Below are 20199 nucleotides of genomic sequence, written 5' to 3' on the forward strand. Positions count from 1 at the left end.
TGAAAACTAGAATAATTCATAAGAGAGCAACAGAAGCACCATCATTTATATATATATATATATATATATATATATATATATATATATATATATATATATATATATATATATATATATATATATATATATATATATATATATATATATATATATATATTTAGTTTTACTTAGATCAAGATAAAAAAAAAAATTTAAAAAGAAGCGAATTAAAAAAATTCTAAGATTTCCGTCTAGATAGGAAAAAGATAAATAATCATGATGTTTCAGAATTTTAAGATTAAATACTGAAATTAAAAAAGGTATTTTAAAACTAGGGGGTTCCATTCCCTACTCGCTGCGCTCTACAGCCCTTTAACTGCTTTCGCAACTTTCTTCGGATTGCTCCCCAACTCTAACTCACTCAATTAAATACTAGTATATTTTATTCCAACTTTATAAATATAAAATATATTTAGTCTGAACATCCTGTGAAACCTTTGATTTATTAGCATTTTATTCCTTTTAGGTAGATTATGATTAAATTTATATACATTTTAGCGCTATCTGGAAATCACAAGGAACTAATAATTCATCGAAATTCTCAATCTACATAACTACAGATGATTTACTGTCTCAATACTAATTTTTTTAAATACGAATGTCACCTAATTAGCAATATTATTGTGTACAATATATAAATAAATAGTTCAAATTATTTATCAAGTAGTTCTTCTTTAAGGGGGGGGGGGTGATCTGTTTTATTTGTACTGTCAATTTCCGTGGTATTCCAGTGGTTAGTGTGTCGGTCTCCAGACGGAAGTAGCTAAGGTTCGATCCTCAACTCCGCTAAATCCCACCTAGTACATGATATACGTGCTTGTAAAATCTATGCGATCTGGAGAAATATTCTTATTCCTATGTCAATGTCCCTATGTCAAAATTGTGGAAATGTGATCACGAATGAGTGGTGCTGCCATCTATCCGGCAGGATCTGAGCTAACACGTACTTTCACCTTTGAGGTGCTGCTCTTAATTTTTATATAAAAATTAAATTAAAATTATAAAATGGGAAATAGTGATTATATATACATAAAAAAATATCCAGTGGTACGTTGCAAATAACGCGACTACATTACAATCTTATAAAACAAAATGAGAAAAGCAAGATGAGTTTTTGAGGATTGAGAAACTAAAACCTTAAAATTTAAATCTGTTATTTAAAAAGAAAAAAAGACTGCTATCAGAGATAGATCGGACAAAACATCATATCCAGAGATGACAGACGGAAATCATAATCCAATAACAGGAAACGAATGCTCATCTCCAAAGGACAATTTTATATATAGCCAAGACGATTTGTATCAGAAGCTGGCGCAAACAAATGGACAAACAGGGCGTCGAGCGGTTGATAAGCATTGCTTCAGTTTAACGGAATAAGAAATGAGGGGCGTGTTGCTCAAAAGGTGTGGTGTATGGCGACGAAACTTAAGGAAATGCCAGAGGAAATTTATTGAAGTAAGGGTGTCAACCCTAACTTTACAATTAAAAGTACTAAAATGACCATACAAATGCGAAGAATGGGTCTATATAAAATAGTTTTATATGATATAATAATAAAATTAAGAGTTTGTGTGTTTGTCTCTCTCGGAACCCCAGAGCCGCTTGTGTTAGTGTCCTAAAATTTGGACAGTGGATTAAAGGGGCAATTTTCGCCCTGGATCCTAAAAATCGTTCAAAAGTTTCAGTTAAATCATTCTTGAGAGGGCTGTTTTTAAAAAAAATGGAAATTTCTCATCTGCTTAGAGCTCGCCACTGATATAAATTAAACTGCAGACGATTCGGTTTTTTTAAATAGTTTGATGATAACATGACTGATGTTTGCAAGCTTATAGCTCTCATTAAAAATAAAGGAAAGTTCTGCGTGCTGTTTATTACCAAACTTTTTATTCATGTTAGATAAACTGAATGATTAACGTGAACGTCGACTCAGAGACATCACCAAATTAGTATTATTTAAGTTAAATGACAACCACGCGTTTATTTTGTTTGCAGTTATGCTTGAAAACGGTGACTTTAGAAAATTAAATATTTTTTTAAAATGAAGTAAAAATAAATTAAGTTATGTACTATAAGGCAAAATTGAAGGATAAATTATACTAATTCGTTTAGAAGGAACGTATACATTTGTCATACTGTTATTGACACAAATGATACTGGATTAAATTCGGTATTAGATACTAATTGAAATAATAATAACAAGATATGCACTTAAAAACGAAGTTAATGGAGAAATAATACAAATAATTTAGGAGAAACATAAAAAATCTCCACACTATTTCAATGATGTTTAATTATGAATTAATTTCAATGATAATTAATTAAGATGCTTAATTAACTGTAGTAATAAGTTCTAGTTAAAAAATTAACTTCAAAATAATTCAATTAGAAACGTTAGGTTTGGAAGATATTACCTTTAACGCATAAAACAATTTTTCATACTGTTTTTCATAACCATAATTATTAAAATGCTAAATATAATATTTTTCACTTATTTCAATTACTTCTCACTTAATTAAAAATAAAATGATAAAATTATGAGAAATATGCCGAATAAAAATTCTGCGTCAAAGGTTTAAACATACAACACTTATGTAGAGTTTTCAAATAAAATAAAAAATTCAATTCAAATTAAGATAACTCAAATATTTTTAAAGAGCTACAAAGTAACATTTGCAAAATATTTAAAATAGAAATGCTAATACTATGAGCAGCAATTACACGTTTTCGATTTGAAGTAAAGTTTTCAATGCCACTCAAAACAACAAAATTTTCTTCCGTGCATTTTTCTGGGAAAAGTAACAAACAAAGCCGGTAAACCCAAACACAATCTGCATATTCACAATACAGAATTTACTGTTTGGAAAACTTTAAATTTAAAAATAAAAACTGCTTTAGAAAAACACACTTTAGACCTTTGATACCTTTGTTATTTTAATTTTTTATGCAAGGTAAGGGCAAAATAAAGATGGACATCAGTCAACAGAATCTAATAAAAAATAAAAAGAATAAAATACTAGGAACTACTGGCATCAAATGCCCTTCTTTCTAGTTAAAAATCAAGAAAAGCCTTCCACATGCAATGCAAGGGTACGCCTTTAAGTCGAATTTCGTGCAAAAAAGCTAAAAGTTTTCAGAAAGGGGAGAAAAACAAGGTTAAGGTACACATGCATTAAAAGAATCGATAAGAACTTCAATTTTTGATACAACAACGAATATTTTTGGGCGTTAAAAAATATGCAAATTAAAACACCAACAAAAATATTAACATAAATGCACAATATATGGCCAAATAAAAACAACCTCGCTTGATTTCGTGCAATCAACATAAAAGAGTAAAATTAGAAACTTTAAAATGCATGGCACAAAAACACTAGAAAAGAATAATTATAATTCTTTGCATTGAAAGGAACCAAAATAGTAACGCAAATGCTTTTAATAAATTATACCGCTCTACTTCAAAAGAGCAAAATACCGATATATGCATAAGCATTCATTATTGCCTTATCTTTTTATTTTCAAGCTGCAATATAATAATACATTTTTACGTCATTTTGTAAAATATGCTACTGTTTAAAAAAAGGTTGATAAAAAAAATATAAATTTGCTAATTTTCCTTGCCGTGAGAATATTTTACCTGAAATTTTAACGATAAATTTGTTAACATTTTTATCAAAACTTATCATTTTCATTAACTATCCGCAGAGCTTTCAAAAATTTTCAAGGAGGCGTATGAATCCTGTAAGCGCATGATAGACACAACTCACCGAATTCACCATAACTTTTCACTCTAGAACTTCAGCAAAAATTAAATCCGATAAATGATAAACACATGACAGACACAACTCGTCGGATCCACCAAACCTTTGTTCAAAATTCGATTCGAAGTTCTCCAGGAATTTAATTAAATACGAGTAAAATAAACAGATAAAAAATAAATACAGTTTTTACGACCTCGAAGGAGCTCCATAATGTTGTACACTTCTTTCCCCTCCAGATATAGTTTCTATAACTGTTTGGTTATATATTTAGTACGCATTAATATCTGTGTTTGGAGCAGTATAGCCATTGCTGGCTATTGTACCCTTAAACTCTACATTCAGTCATCATTTATACGATTCTACGTATTGGAATTACGTTTTTTAAAAAGAAATTACTTAAGAACAAAGCAAATAAGGATTTACATGCATACAATTATAAGCATAAATTTATATGCATGCAACTTAGTTTAATAAAAAAGTACTAGTATTTTAAATATTTTTTGTAAATGCAACTTTAGGTGCCATTTATATTACTTTAGTAATTATTTTATATTAATGTAACTAATGTTACTTAATGTAATATATTAATTAGTTTATATCAATGTAACTTCAGGTGCCAATTATACTAATTGCAATTTTCGTTAATTTTCATCAATTAAAAAAAAATTTAAGCACAAAATACAGCCTGTTACAAACGTAACAGCCAGTTTTTAATTTTTTAAACAAAATTTTGAATTTACGTTAAATTTTTTTGAATTTAATATTAAAACTTCTGGACTTTTTGTAACTTTTGTTTGTTCTCAACATACTAAGTTAGCAAATTATTTACTCCCGTAACAATGGGGAAGAATTGCACCAACTTTCTTAGACATTTCATATTCAAATTTTAAGCAATGTTTTAAATAATAACTAACTGTAACGAATATTAAAAATACTTCTCTTAAAAAATTCACTTTAAGAATGAAATTAAATTTCAATCTTGATCCAGATAATTTTTATTATATCTGCATTTCTTTAACTAATAACCTTATTAATAGCTTCAGATGAAATTTCTCTCAAGAGGCTATTAAACTTCACCTAACCCTAAAACCAATCATCAGAATCCGGACAAATTCTTTACAAAATATATAAAGGATATGATATCATCCAACATAACCTGCAGCTAAGACTCTTTTTTTTAATGACAATCAAAGGGTGAAAACGAAAACCCTCATATACCAGCGATATATCACACAAACACAAAATTATTAAGCGCACAATAATAAGTGTTTTGTTCCCTTAAAAAAAGCTAAATAAAAATAACAAAGTAGGTCACAAAAGAATCCCATTTATAACGATACAACAGCGAGAAACATCAGTTTTCTCTCAATATTTTCTTCGCCATTTTCTAGGCCACGTTCCAATTTTAAACTCACCTTTCATTTTTAAGGTTTCTTCTTCGAAAAGAAGTGACTGTCTTCTGTGTTTTTATTTCAGCTGATCATCCTTTTTTTCGCTTTTTGAACTCTATGAAATGGGCCAGGAAGGTCAACGATCCAACCCTTCACAATAACGGACCTACCTCAAACACACGAAACAATACCCGTTTTCGAAAAAGTTTGGTTGTCCGCAATAAATCGGGCTTAACTTTTCTAGGTGATTTTTTTTTAAAGAGAGATCTCACCAAAGCGTGCGTGACCTGCGGCTGATTACTAACACTATCAGAAAAATATAGTTCGAGCCATAATATCAGAAAATAGAACCGTAATATTGTACAAATTTGTTGCAACCTTAACGTTAAGGCGTTCAATTGAACAATGTTTCGGTTGAAGTTGAACTATATCGTGAAATCAAGTACAATAATATATCTCATTGCAGTACTATACTGAGGTGCAGCAAGTTAGAAAGATACTATTGTTAAACGCGCTTCAAAATCTCTAGCAGTGATATGAATAACCAAATGAATCAAATAATATAACAAAATGCTGACCGCGTCGGGCTGACCACCCAACAGGAGCATCTGCGTCACAGAACCCAAGGTCAAGAAAACTATGATGGGTACAGTAGGCATTGGCTCTCCATGGGGTGTTGTGCTACTGAGTTTAGTTTTTAGAGCATTATATTTTACTCTATGACTGGCAGTGGATTGACCATAATAGCTTTATAAACTGACAGTTTCTGAAGACAATGATTAAATATAATGATAATATGAAATTCAAAAATACCGTCTGTACCTACATGGTAGACGCAAAATTATTTCATTTTATCTATTTTATATTTTATTTATTTATTTTATATTTTATTCAGTTTATATTTTATTTATTACATATTTTATTTACTTATTTATTTCATTTATTTATTTATTTAATTTATTATTTATTTTATATTTTATTCATTTATTTATTTATTATTTCACCCCAATGAATGTTTCAATAAACCATCACATTTTTTGCTTATTCTCACTGAATTCGACAGATTTTTTAAGGAAAGGAAGTTTTTTTTTAATTTGAAAATTCGATATTAAAAAAATTCAGAAATAAGAAATAGATAAACTTTTATAAACTATTGATATGAACTGTTAAATCAATCGCTAAAAATGGTTTAAAATAGAAATAGATCAGAAGCCACATCGTAAAAAGATAGAGATTTTAGGGTTTATTTATTAATAACTAACTATTCAGTTTATTTTCTCAGTAGCTTCAAAATAAGTACAAAACACTTAAGATAAAAAAAGAGTTTCAAAACATGAAGGAAATTAAAACAACTTTAACCTCAGCAAAGAACCATCTTTTTTAATTTTTTTTTTCAAAACGACAGAAATTTTACCAACGCAACTATGTATGAGTAGCAAATTTTACACATGCTTTTAAAATGTCAAAAATTAGCAATACCAATCACGTTTGTCACCGTCTAATACAAATAAAAATAAATTATTTAAACTGGAACTAACATACAAACGAATTCGTAATCGGAATTTGCGAACGATCGATAAATGAGACGGCAACCGAAGCAACGTTAGACTCGAATCGAAACGTCTTCATTCAAAATTTAAAAAGGCCACAGTTAACGTGCTTAATTTCTTTCAGAAGGAAATACCTTACCAAAAGGTCAAGTCACAAGAGGAGCCTATATTTAGAACAAGCGTTTTGTTTGTTTATATCTTTGTAGAATGGGACTTCATTTGAAATTCTACATTTTTCGACCATTCTTTTTTACTTTTTTTTTCACTAGTACTTCTTTAGACAAAGAACAGTCACTGAAATCTCAATAGTAAACTTAATCAATACATAATATAAATGAGATGATTTCAAAAGAGGTTAAAATATAGTGATTCTCGTTTTTTTCCAAACATGACACTTTTTACATCAAATTGTCCTTATCATTGCTTCCAAAGAGGTATTTTGCAAGTTACCGGAATATTCACTGAATAGGTCGAAATCGTAACGTTTTTTTCATGCGTTCCACTAATATCGCTTTTCTGAACAATTTGAAATAGTGGGATACGTTTGTAATGACCTTATTTTACATTACAACCGGAGTTGAACAACAGCTTCATTTCATATTTGAATTTACGGCTATCAATGTTCAAACACCGAAGCACAGCAATTTTGAACACAACCCAGAAGACAAAGGAACACATGGTTCAAGCATTAGGACAAACTAGCCACCCTGAAACCGTGTTGACAAAAAATATAATAAATATACAATATTAAAACTAAAACTTCTGTTAGTAAACATGGAAAACCAAAATAATAAAGGTCAAAAAGTGCATTAACCGCATTAATAAAATGAATTTTCACAAAAAAGTATTGAAAAAATTCTTAATTATTAATCTTTCAAGCGAAATAGAAAATAGCTGTTCGAAATCAAATCATTCAAAAAGGGTTAGATTAAAAAGATCAATTAGATAGTTAAAGTTAGATAATTATTTTACAACACGTTTATAACTTGAATATGTAGCTACGTTGCTAATTTCTTTTAACCTGAATAATATTAACAAAGCTGTCAAATTACGTTTTTTTTTTTTTGCCTTTTGTAATTTTATAGAGAAGTAGGTGGTAATTAAAAACTTATGATCTTTAAAATTTCCGAAAACTTCACCAACAATTTAATAGTCTCACAATGAGAGAACTAGAAACAAAATGGATTTCAATTACATGCAGGTGTGGAAAATAACTTGCATTTAATATTTTCCGCTTATTTCGTCTTAAATTAATACAGCATAATGAAAAAGGTACGAAAAATATGTTTAATAAAAATTCTGCGACAAAGGGTTAACAGGGAGTTATGGTTTTCTATTATACATTTAACAATATCACTTCTGCAACTTCTATATGTTCTATATCTGCAACTTCTATATACTATTCTATATGTTACGTAAATAGCAATCCCTATGGCGAAGTAGAGGCGCGCCAGCTTAAGAGCGTATTGTATAAAAGAATGCGTTTCTAAATCTTGTGGAGTAGACAAATTCTTTTGTGTACGACATCTTATGATATATTTGTACGATATTTGCCAGGAAATCAGGGACAAAAACAGATTAAATTATTGTCTTGGAAACAATATTTTAATAATTGATAGACAGAACACACCATGAAAAGCTTTTTTTTTAAATATTTTATTTAATTATCTAAAATTAAAATGAACCAGAATTCGTGATCTTCTTTAAAATTCTTAGGTTGAACTTTGATAGATTAATATAGTATCAAAAGTACGTCATTAATATGTATGAAATATGAATCAAACGAGAAAAAAAAACAATAAATAAAATACATGATGCAATAAGATAATTAATGCGATATAATTAAGTAAATATCACGTGAGAGTGTGTTATATTGTTAATACACAAATGTTCTAATACAGATTTGAGAAAAACAAAAACGACAATATAGTTAGAGATTTAAAATTACATCATATAGTAGTTTATCTCAATCAACATGCTCAAAATGAATGATAAATTATCTAAACTCCATCTTATCTTCACTGCGATAAACATTTTAAAAATCTGATAATAGTTCATGATCTGATTCGAGATAGACATACATAAAGGGAAATATGTGATGGAAAGAATATTGTGTACGCAAAATATTTTTCTTCTTAAAAAAAAAAAAAGTAATGATGTTAAGAAAGAAAGAAACACTAAATTATACAGTTGATAAAACTACCTACAAAATATAAAGTTACTAGTCGCTTTTCAAAATTATCGTTAACATATAAATTTTAATGATAACCAATCCGAATGTACAGAGGAACTGTATTTAAATGTTCTAATTCTACAACCTCTCCTCCAACCCTAACATCTTTTTTTTTCTTCTTTTTTCTAGCTTCAAACAAATCTAAGCGCGTCCAAATTCGCCGTCTAGTGCGGATGTACGTGGATTTCAATTTTAACTATTTTCAAGAAATGCCAGGGATATTGTCAAAGTTCTCTGTGTATTGAATTTAAGTACTAATTTAAAATCTGTCCAGCAGCCATTGAAGCCAACAAACCAACGTAATTATGACTTAGGAACAACTCAGCAAAGTAGTCAACAGAAATATTAAATTATTTCCACCTCTGTCATGAGATCAATTACGTCAACTACTACTTTTGCACGCACCTGTCGAGCCATAACGAATGGTAAATTAATTTTCGAATTTTGAAATGCGAATAAATAATTCCACAACTTAACTCGATTGATAAAAAAAAAACATTTAAACAAATCTATTAATAAAAAAACGCATAAGACTTGTCGAAAGTAAACAGAAAGTAAAAAATACTTTTTGTATGACTAACTTTAGTTTACAAGAAATCAAGCAGATAGGCGAATACTATAAATAGATCTCGTACAACTAAAAATAGATAGAAGGCGATCAATTTTAATCGAAGCGTTTCTGAAAGTAAACAGCGAGTCTTTGTTGCTACCATAAATGTAATTCATTTTAATAATTATTCTAGTTTATCAACGCTCTTTACGCATCTTTATTGGAAATTTGGTGTGACTGCAGCTTCGATCAACATAATGACATGATTGGTTTTGGAAGAACTTAACATAGAGGCGTTCTTGTTGCAGATTACACATTTGGAACCAGTAGGAGCAATAACTACAGCTTGAATTGTTATTAGAAATAAAAATATATACTTATTGTATGAATAATTCAGCATGATCAAACATACTTAGTTACCAAATCCCACTTTTGTATGATAAAATTAATATTTTAGAACATCATTGCAATTTTTGTGAAAAATACTCATTATATAAATTCGTTATAAATTCAATGATTTTCAATGCAAAAGTAAATAGTTTCTTTACAAAAATAAATTCAAAATCGTTAAAAATCAAATAAAAACTGAAATATAAGAAATGAAATTACTGAAGCTTCATGTTGCAATAATAAACACCAAATCAATTATCCGAAAGGCAGTAGGCTCCAAACTAACAAAGCTACACGTGCGGAAACAGTATGTCCTTCAACGTAAAAACTACCACAGACCGATGCTTTTTCCTCAATAAGACAAGAACCTTTGCTGTTGTGCAAAACAGTTTTTTTACGTTCAAATTTATCTTTGCAGATATGCTAAATGGCGCAGAGAAGTGTTAAACGCAATATGCCCATCCCACAAAAATCAATTCCGACTAGTAATGACAACGAAGCCTTAGCTTAGTACGACGAAGTTTCAAAAATTAGAAAATTACAAGTTCTTATACAGAGATAGGTAATACAGTATATTAACCATTAAAACTACTATTCGCACCTCAAAATAGTCTCATCTGTTTTTCAGAACTTAATATATAAGTTAGAAATTTCATTTTTCTTAAACCTGAAATTATTCCTCTTGTCTGAAAGGAGAGGTACTGTAGTTAGGAGGAAGATTTGTACATTTAAAACATGAAACAAAACTTGAATTATACTTAATCCATTGTATTATAATTTGAATGCTTATTTTAACTTAAAACGAGTCTTGAGTTTTTGTGAAAATGTAATTCGAACTGTTATGGAAATTATCTCATCTACATAAATTTGTGCACTTTGCTTTGTAAATCCCTTTTTCCTTTCAAAGCATGTATTATTATTTTTTTTCATATTATCAATTATTTTCTCTTATTAAAAATTCTTTAAAAAATACTTTTATTAAATATTTCTTTCTTTATTTCAGTTTTTTTTTAAAGACGGACAATCCAGAAGACAAGAGAACTCCTGGATCAAGTATTGAGAGAAATTCGCTTTCGTGGAGGATTTTTCTGATGGAACTAAATCGCATTTGCGTTACATGTATAAGAAAATAACGACGTAAGCCTCCCACGGTTAGATTGACGGCAAGGGGACTCTAATCCATGATCCGTCTACCACGGAGGTTATTTTATGTCAACACTGTGGTCGTTGTAAATCGTGAGTGGAATACGAATCGATCAGCCATCGATGTGATTCGAACCCGGGTTACCTCATTAAGAAGAGAGTGCTCTATCTCCCGAGCTACCAAGGCTCCACATTTTTCTTAGTAAATATTTTTTTTAATAAAGTAGTCTTATATTGGTTAATATGTTCCCAATAGTCTTTATGTACTTGATAAAGTAGGGCTCAATAGTAGAGGAAAATTTGGAACAGCTGGTCTAGATAACCATTTCTAAAATTCTATTCCACTGTTTAATAATTATTATTTTAAACCAATTATTGGATGACATCGTTTTCGGAAATGGGTCAGAAATGTGTTTTAGTGCCGTTGATTTATTTCATTTATATTTCAAAAAAATTCAAATTCTATTTCAAAAAAAAAAAAAAGACTGAAATTTTATAAAAAATAGTAATAAAAAGCCTCCGAAACATTTGCTGCTAGAAAAAGTTAGAAAAACATAAGCGTTTAGACAATACAGTAAACATACAATAGTATACACTTAGTAGAAGTGCAATATGTGCTGTTTTTATGAAGGACAGAAGAAAGTTTTTTTTTTTACTCCTACAGTGAAAATCAAAAGATCACTACAAGATAAATCAAAGCTATTTCCTTATTCCTCGTTTACGCTTCAAATAAAAATACACTGTCATTCAAAAATTTAAAAAAAAAAAAAAAAAAAAGCCGTGAATTGAATTTTTAAAAAAAATGACGAATAGCATTATCTTTTATCTCCGGAAGCTATTAATATTTAAATAGTTTTTGTTTTAATTTTAAGGCTAAAAAGTTAATTTAATGACTAAGATATCGTTAACAATTTTATGGTCAGGAGGGGAAGAAAAAAAAAACATTATTAAAAAACTACTTATTAATATCTTAAAAGGACGCCATAGCACGGGAGAAACTTTTCGTCACAAATTTTCTTTCACTTCCATTATTGATTTAAAAGAAAGAAAAAGTGAGTCAGGCAAACCTAGAGTAAGCCACGAAGTTTCATCTGCAGAAGAAGAAAAAAATTTAAAATATCAAAAGGCAAACTAATTATTTTCCATTGCGTGATCCTAAATTATTTTCTCATACTTTATTTTAATTTTGAAATTTTAAAAATTTATTTTCATTCTTTGAAACTTCATGTCTTTCTCTGGGTTTGTCTGAACTCATTTTTTCCAATCAGTGAAACCTCTCTGGAGCGACCACTCTCTGTTCCACTGTAAAATGATCGTTAATGGCGGCTGGACAATGTTAGAAATTACCTTCATTGACTTTACAATGTTAGCGAAGGTACATATTTCTTCGTAAACGATTTTAATTTTAGTCAGTGTCATTTTCTTGGTGCGGAAAGTCCACTTGTGTTGGCGTCATGAAAACATGGAAAAAATTTGGCATCAATAAAAATTATCCCTATTAATATAATTATGTGTAAAAACAAATTTACCTATTATGAATAACAGAGCTATTTTGAATAAATAAACAATCATTTTTGTTTAAACTTGCATTTAATTATAAAAATTAGTTACTTTAAAAGATGAGAAGAGGTTTGGTTGTTTGAGATGCTTAGTTTTCTCTAAAATAACTAATTTCTAATTTAACTTTCAACTCTAAAAATAAATCATTAATAGCATTGACTTTCAGTGCACTAACTGCAACATGAGATTGTAAATCTCCTTCAGAGATCGTCAAAAAGAGCTCTAAATGATGAGAGCCTCATAGAAATATTTAGAATACATTTAATCTACTTATTTGTTTTGTTAATAGTTTTTGTTTATATATTTTTTCGCGTTTCCTTATTTGACCTTTCCCGTATTTGGTGCACAGGTTTACCCGGTCGCTGGGAGAGGTTTTAAGGGTCGCCCCCAAAGGTGTTAAGTCTATGGAAAAAATTACGTACCTCCCAAAATTAGTCGTAAATAGAAGTGGTCGCTACATAGAGGTGCTTCTTCCCTGGAGGTTTCACTGTACTTTAAATTTTAAATTATTTATGGTGTTAAAAGAGAATCTGCGACGAAAAATTTCTCCCGCGGTATGGCGAACTGTAAAAACACTGGTTATGTACCGAAGAGGAGTTATAATTTTCTTAAGGAAGGAAGGGGAGGGGGAGCTACATACGTATTTTTACTGGCAAGGAAATAACGTAAGCACACATGTAAAACATCAAATTCTCTTTACTTAAAAAAAAATTTGTAAATTGCAAAGAAAAATGAGGGCAAGACAATAACAATTTATCACTTTACATTCAATATTAAATCAATTTTGTTAGCATGCGTTTAATGGTTTAATGAAGTTAAGAATTTTTTCCTACTAGCTCATTTCTTTCTTCAAAAGTTAAAGTCATGACAATTGATGCACCTCTGAATAGAAATTACAATATACACAATATTTACATGGAACTTGGGGGGGGGGTTACCAACATTAGGTATTATTTTTTAGGTATTATTTTTACCTCTATCTGAAGAGAAAATTAAGAAGAAAATATTGAATGTTAACTTCAGATTGAAAATCTGAAGTTAAAATTCTCTTCGTGGAATTCCAAAATTATATTTAGACGACTTGTTCGAAATAAATTTAAATTTATTATGTTATTTTTCTTTCAGTTTGAAATCTTTCATTCATTAATAATGCTTCTAAATTAATTTCAATGCGAACGCAAACATTTCACAGAAAAAAATTGAAAACTTGAACGGTACTGTGGCTTTAAAAAAATTTATTATTAATAACATGAACTATTTCAATTTCCCTAAAATTAAACATTTAAAAAGGGGGGGGATCTGCATTAAATTCAACCATACCCATAAATGAAAACAAGACTCTTTAACATCTTTGCATTTTCTTATTTCATGAATACTCAATGAGAAAAGCGAGGGGAGGTGGAGGATGAACAATTGAACACGAAGGCCACTGTAAAATGCACCTTCTCTAGAATCCTTTCTTCTCGAAAGGAATATTTCCGAAGGTGACGTCATATCCGTGGGCGTATGACATCACGAAGGTTGTGGTAGGGCGGGGAACCAATAAAATCCTCCTATGCTGCTCCCGCGCTTCCCTATCCACAACATCCCAGACGGTCAGCAACGAAGTAAAGCAAGATGAAGGACTATTACGTAATATCTTCGGAATTCGCTGACAAATCCCCTCACTTAACTGGTTTTGTTATGATAAAACAAAGCTAATTTTCCATAGTCTTTTTCTTAAACTTGATTAAAAGAAGAAAATAAAATTCGATGGGAAGGGGATAATGGCAATAAAATCTGAGGGAAGATAGACACCATATGAATCCGAACGATCCTTTATCAATGGCTGGGCATGGACTGTAGAGAATTCACATTTTTTAAAAATTCGTTTAGCAGGAGAAAATAAGATAAACAGCGAAAAAAGTATTATAAAAATGTTAAAAAATTACTATTTATTGGTAAAAAGTACTAAAGCTGTTTTTAAAAATTTGATTAATTGCTTATAAACTTTAAAGATTACACAATTCGCAGATTAATCCCCTAACTTAATTGGTATAGTTTTTATAACTATACCAATTTTAACTAAACTTGACCAAAAGATATGGCAATAGATACGATGGGAAAGAAAATAATAGGAACAAAATCAAAGGAACAATATTCTTCATTATTGTTATTTATAACCGGAAAAAAACAGGTAACGCATTTTGAATTTGAACTATAACTTTGAAATTTTGATCCAACCTAGAAACGAAACATCAGAACAAACGTTACCTTTTTAGAGGGTTTTTTGATGCTATCTTTTGCATTGCAAGAAAAGAAAAACCTCCAACAGTTATTCCGACGATAAGGGGGTTTTAACCCATGATCGTCTACTTCAGAGGATATAAGTCAGCATTGTGGTCAGTGCAAAATTACAATTATGCAAGCTTCTGATTATGCTTATAAAAATCATTCTAGTTCTGCTTAATACAGGATAACAATATTCCAAATAAAATAGGCAGATTCTACAAGCATAACCAAAAAGTGTCAAGATCTTAAAGAGGTTCATTTCATATATAAATTAAAAATTCACACGACCATCAACAAACATAAATGATAAACCACATTTCAAAATTGTCTAAGAGACCATTCTTTTACAGTTTTTAAAGAAAACACTTCATGGAACAATAAGATACTCCTGTGTATTAGAAATTCCAAAAAAATATAAAGAACCAATCTGGAAATACTAAGAAGAAACAGTTGGATGTAAAAATGGCGATTCGAAAAAAGTGTTACTTCCTCAAACTTTTTTTTTTTTCAAATAAGACTTTTCCTCTACGAACAGCTTCATGATAATTATGTAGAGTGCACAAAATAAAAAACGGGCCACCCAGAATAACTTTTCGTTCAATGATCAGATCATCACGTTTTAGGACTCGATCTTAATGGTTCAAGGAGGTGTTCTCAAACCTGTTAATTAGCAAAACACGATATTTTAATTTAAGAAATCAGAGACAAAAACGTACTTTCTCTGAAGAAATATACAATTTTTTCGGCGGATTCGGATTTCTGACATCCATAATGTATGGGTAGCCGCAATCTGGGAAATAGGGTCCCCATAGTTTGGTCAGGAGAGCAATCCAACGTTTGGAGCCCTTAATGCGAATTTTACTTTTTGCGTATTTCGCCGTATCTCGAGAAATTTTTAAACGAATTGAAAACTTTTTGCACGCAATTATAAAAATCGTTTATCCAAAATTAATTCCATGCGAAAAACTATTATTAAATATTTATTATTTTTTAATTTATAATAGTTGAAAAAAATTGTATTGTAAGTTGTACAATTTCTTACATCATTTTAAAAAATTTATTTTTGCATGGCAAAATAAAAATCTTTAGACAAATCGGTCGAATAGTTCTTGAGAAATCAAATCTTTTAAAAAATCATTTAAAATTTGATTTCTCACGACCGACTTCGCTCAAATTTTGTATTTCGCCATGTAAAGTCACATTCTTTGAAACAGAGAAAAAAATTGTATATCGCAAAAGACAATTTTTTTTTTACTATTAATAAATAAAATAATAAAACAATGATAAATATATAGTACTAAAAGTTAGTTTTTGCTTAAAATTATCTTTGGATAAATGAATTTAGAATATATTTCCCAGATTGTGGCTACCCACTATATTTTGGGTGTTAAAAATCAAAATCAGGGTCGTCTGTTTTTAAAATATTAGAAAAATTTTAAGAAATCAGAAATCCACAAAATTTTAAGTTGCAAAAAGGTGCTTTATAAAAAATAAAAGTAAGTAAATAAAAGATCCCTACAATTGATCGGAAGTTTATAAAAGGAATCTCATTATTTAAAGCTGAATAGCACTTGGTCTAAAACTTGCAATAAACTCAGTGGAAAAATTGTTTAGAAAGATTTCAAAATTGGCATAAAAATCATTTACATTAATGTTAGGAGTTACGATGCAAAGACATCAAGATTTCAAACAGGGCAGTATTACATATTGTAAACTGTATTATAGACCCAGTAGTAGAAATTTCTGTATTGATCTACAACACAAAATAAAATATCTGAATTCAAATGTTTCATTTGATAAATTCAAGAGTTTAAAAAGAAAAGAATGTCTAATATTGAAATATATGATAAATTAACAGTTTTACTGGGATGAAATTCAAGGGCATATTTTAAGATAGATTATTAGTTCAAGTTTAACTTAATTTTGTCAGTACTTAGTTTATTTTTGTCCTCACAGTCAAAATAAATCTTCAGGGCACCCTGCCGTGCTTGTTTTGCTATCGAAACTACAGGTAGCTGTTCTCACACTCTTGCTTCCAACAAAATCAAAAGCAGTGAAAATGGCACTGGGGACAAGAATGCAAAGAGAAAAAATAAAATGCATTATTAATGATCGTACGATCAAGAAACAAGCGAATAACCTTTAATAAGCATTTTAAACTACAGTACAGAACCCGTTATCCGGAATTCAGAAAACCGGAAAACCAAAAAACCGGAACGAAATTCGATAAATTTCCCCCCCATTTTTAAAAAAAAAAAATTTCCTCATAAGATTTTAGGATTTTTCTTTCTTTTTTGAAAGATGTTTACCTTACCATCATTTTGGAAATAATCATTAGTGTATTACCTCATCGGTTTTTCCTCTTTTTAAGATTATTTCCAATTTATTTTTTTTTAGTTGGGTTTAACAATAAAAAAACGGCTTTTTGTAGCGATTCAGAAAACCGGAAAAATCAGTTATCCGGAATAGCGATGGTCCCGATCGTTTCGGATAATCGGTTCTCTACTGTACATCTTTTTTTAAACAATTTTGAAAGAAATTAAAATAAAACCATATGAAACAGCTGAGATCTTCATTACATGAATGGCTCATAATTCTAACCGGGTTAGAATTTTCTCAAAAGACTAAGAATATCTTAATATTCACTTCAGACAAACTTAAAAGAAAGAAATATGGAAGTATTAACCTATCCCGATTCACTAGATACTTCAACGTATGAAATATAGATTGCAAGAGAATACTATCATATATTTATTTTAAAATTCCATGTCACCTAGACTGCCATTTTCATTCTGAGCACCTATAATAAAAGAGGGAGGTGTGTGGACACCTGGGATATACTCTTGGCTTAAACGACCTTGAAAAATAAGGGTGTCAAATGGAAATTGCTCAAAAAAGGAGGCAAAAGAAACATATTTAGTTAAAATAAAATCATATTGAAAAGATGTGTATTCATAATGACTTAAATCTATATTATTTTATGATAAAATATTCTAGGTATAATTGATATAACAATTTTATCGTAAAAAATTAAGCGTAGATTGAATGCTCGATTGATGCCTGGGGACATTGTTCTTAACCTCCGCTTGGCAATGGGTATCTTATTTTCAAGGCCAGAGAGGGACAAAGTCCCCCAAATTTTTTAAGATAAAAAATTATACCCCTTTATCCCAAATATTGTAACAGAGCCACATGATTGCTCAATTTAAAAAAGAAATTGAAAAGGTTACACAGTCGTAGTCAGATTTTTCAATAAAAAATAAGCACATTTTAAGTACTTTTCAAGCACTCAAAAAATACTTTTAATCACTTTCTAAAAAAAAATCTTAATTAGGATCTGTGCAGCAATAAAAAATTATAAATTAAGAACTTTAAAACAATAGAAATTTTTTAAACATAAAATCAATAAAATTCAAAAACTTTACATTATCATGATAAAATAACTAGTCTGATAAATATTGCAGAGAAAATTGAGAAAAATCATGCATTTATTGGTATTTTAGAATGACACTCGATAGGGTAAAGAAAAAATCATTTTTACAAAATTAAGCACTTTTTACAAACCCCGAATAAAAAAAGCACCTTTAAGGGCTTTTAAAAACCATAAATCAAAAATAAGCACTTTTACAAAACGCTACGCACCCTGTTACATTTTGAACAAAAACATGTTCAAAATAGTTTGATAGCAAAATACATATAGCAATTGATCAAATTCTTCTTGAAAGAAGTTTATGAAAAAACAAATTAAGTGAAAATCATAAAGCAACTATAATTATGTACGCTTGAGACAACAAGTACAGAATATTCATACAGGTAACTGAATTAATAAATAAATCAGTTATCAAAAATAAATTTTTTTTACACAGATTCCTAACATTTGGGGATCTTTCTGTAACGTGATCTGCTGAGCCAACTACAATTGCAAAGGTGCTAAGTGGATTTTTAACTTGCAAATAGTTTTTTTTTTTAATAAATAAAAAACGTGTAAGGTTCATTCAAGGGTTGCTATGAGTACTAACCTTTAAGTTAGTATCCCTCAATGATGTTTCTCAAAAATCGTTACTTGGAAGTTGCCAAGATTTGGCGATTATTCTGCCGTAGATCATGATATGGAAATTTCCCCTGACATTTTTTACTACCAACATATTAAGCTAAGTAAATAATTTTCCTAAATGTTAATACGTTCTTCGACAATATCTTCAATTAAGCATAAAGAAATCACTAAATATAGAAACTGACTGAATTCCACTTTTTAAAAGTATATGATATAGAAATCAGACCATTTTGTGATATCTACCACAATAGAGAATTAAGTAGCAAAGCAAACAATGTAATTTTGTAAACCTAAAGTGTTAACCATATGTAATAACCCACCAAGACCTTTGTAACAAAATAATTTAATGAGCATTTTGCTATAATAAATAAATGTAATTTTGTAAACCCTTAGTGCAAACCAAACACAAAACAATTCTTTTACAACTTAGTAACAAATAAATTTGAAAAGAATTTTGTGTTACCTAACACAAATATATAAATAACCAAGTGAAAAACTTATTTTGCAAACCCTGAGTTTAAATCAATTCTATCAAATAACTCATAGTGGTCAATAAAAAATGCGACCACAAAATAATCAATAAAAACATCTTATAATTGTTACAATACCTTAACAAAAAAATAAATACCCATTTATTGATATATAGTATACATACTTTTACTTTTAATGCAACTAGTCAACTCTAAATGCTTTGTTCTTATACTCTAATTTCAGAGATCGCTTTTACCATAAAATAAACGAAAGTATTTAAATAAATTTTAGAGCAAAATAATTCTTTTTTAAACAAAAATATTTTATTATCTATCATGACTAATGAAGTTTGTCTCTAAAACCCAGTGTTTCAAAATCAATAATTTCCCAAGTTTGTAAAACCAATAACAAATTAATAAAATGAAATCCCATACGATGATCAATACAAATTAAATATTATGCATTATAAAATCCATATTGAAAAATATAAGAAAGAGCAAGATAACGGGAAATATTAAGCATGATGCAGAAAATTTACTCACCTTTAAAAATTAGAAAATCAGTAAGGAAATATACACAACACAGATTTGTGATCAGTACCCGAAATCATTCCGCTGAAGTCTACAGAAGATATAAAGTAAAATTGTTGAAAAATAGTTTCTAAATGATAATTCAATCAATTTCTTCACACACATCTGAGAGAAAATTTGCTTCGCTGTGCTGCGCAGAAGTTTCAGACCAGATGTTGTTTTGGACATCTACTTCGCGTATGATATCTGGCAGGACGAT

At 29.3% G+C, this 20199-nt stretch overlaps 1 protein-coding gene across 4 annotated transcripts in view; it reads right to left on the reverse strand.

The window, feature by feature from the left end:
- Positions 1–20199, reverse strand: part of LOC107443495 (myocyte-specific enhancer factor 2C) — a 75909-nt gene extending 55710 nt beyond the window's left edge. The window contains exon 1 of one of the 4 annotated variants that reach the window (XM_016057381.5): positions 19953–20199. The gene's annotated coding sequence lies outside the window, so the exon portion shown is untranslated. The remainder of the gene's footprint in view (positions 1–19952) is intronic. The other 3 variants (XM_016057377.5, XM_071184069.2, XM_016057384.5) reach the window with 3 other exon arrangements.

Source organism: Parasteatoda tepidariorum, chromosome 10 (genome assembly GCF_982258835.1).
Source record: "Parasteatoda tepidariorum strain Cologne lab strain chromosome 10, Ptep-v5.0, whole genome shotgun sequence".
NCBI classification, from domain to species: domain Eukaryota; kingdom Metazoa; phylum Arthropoda; class Arachnida; order Araneae; family Theridiidae; genus Parasteatoda; species Parasteatoda tepidariorum.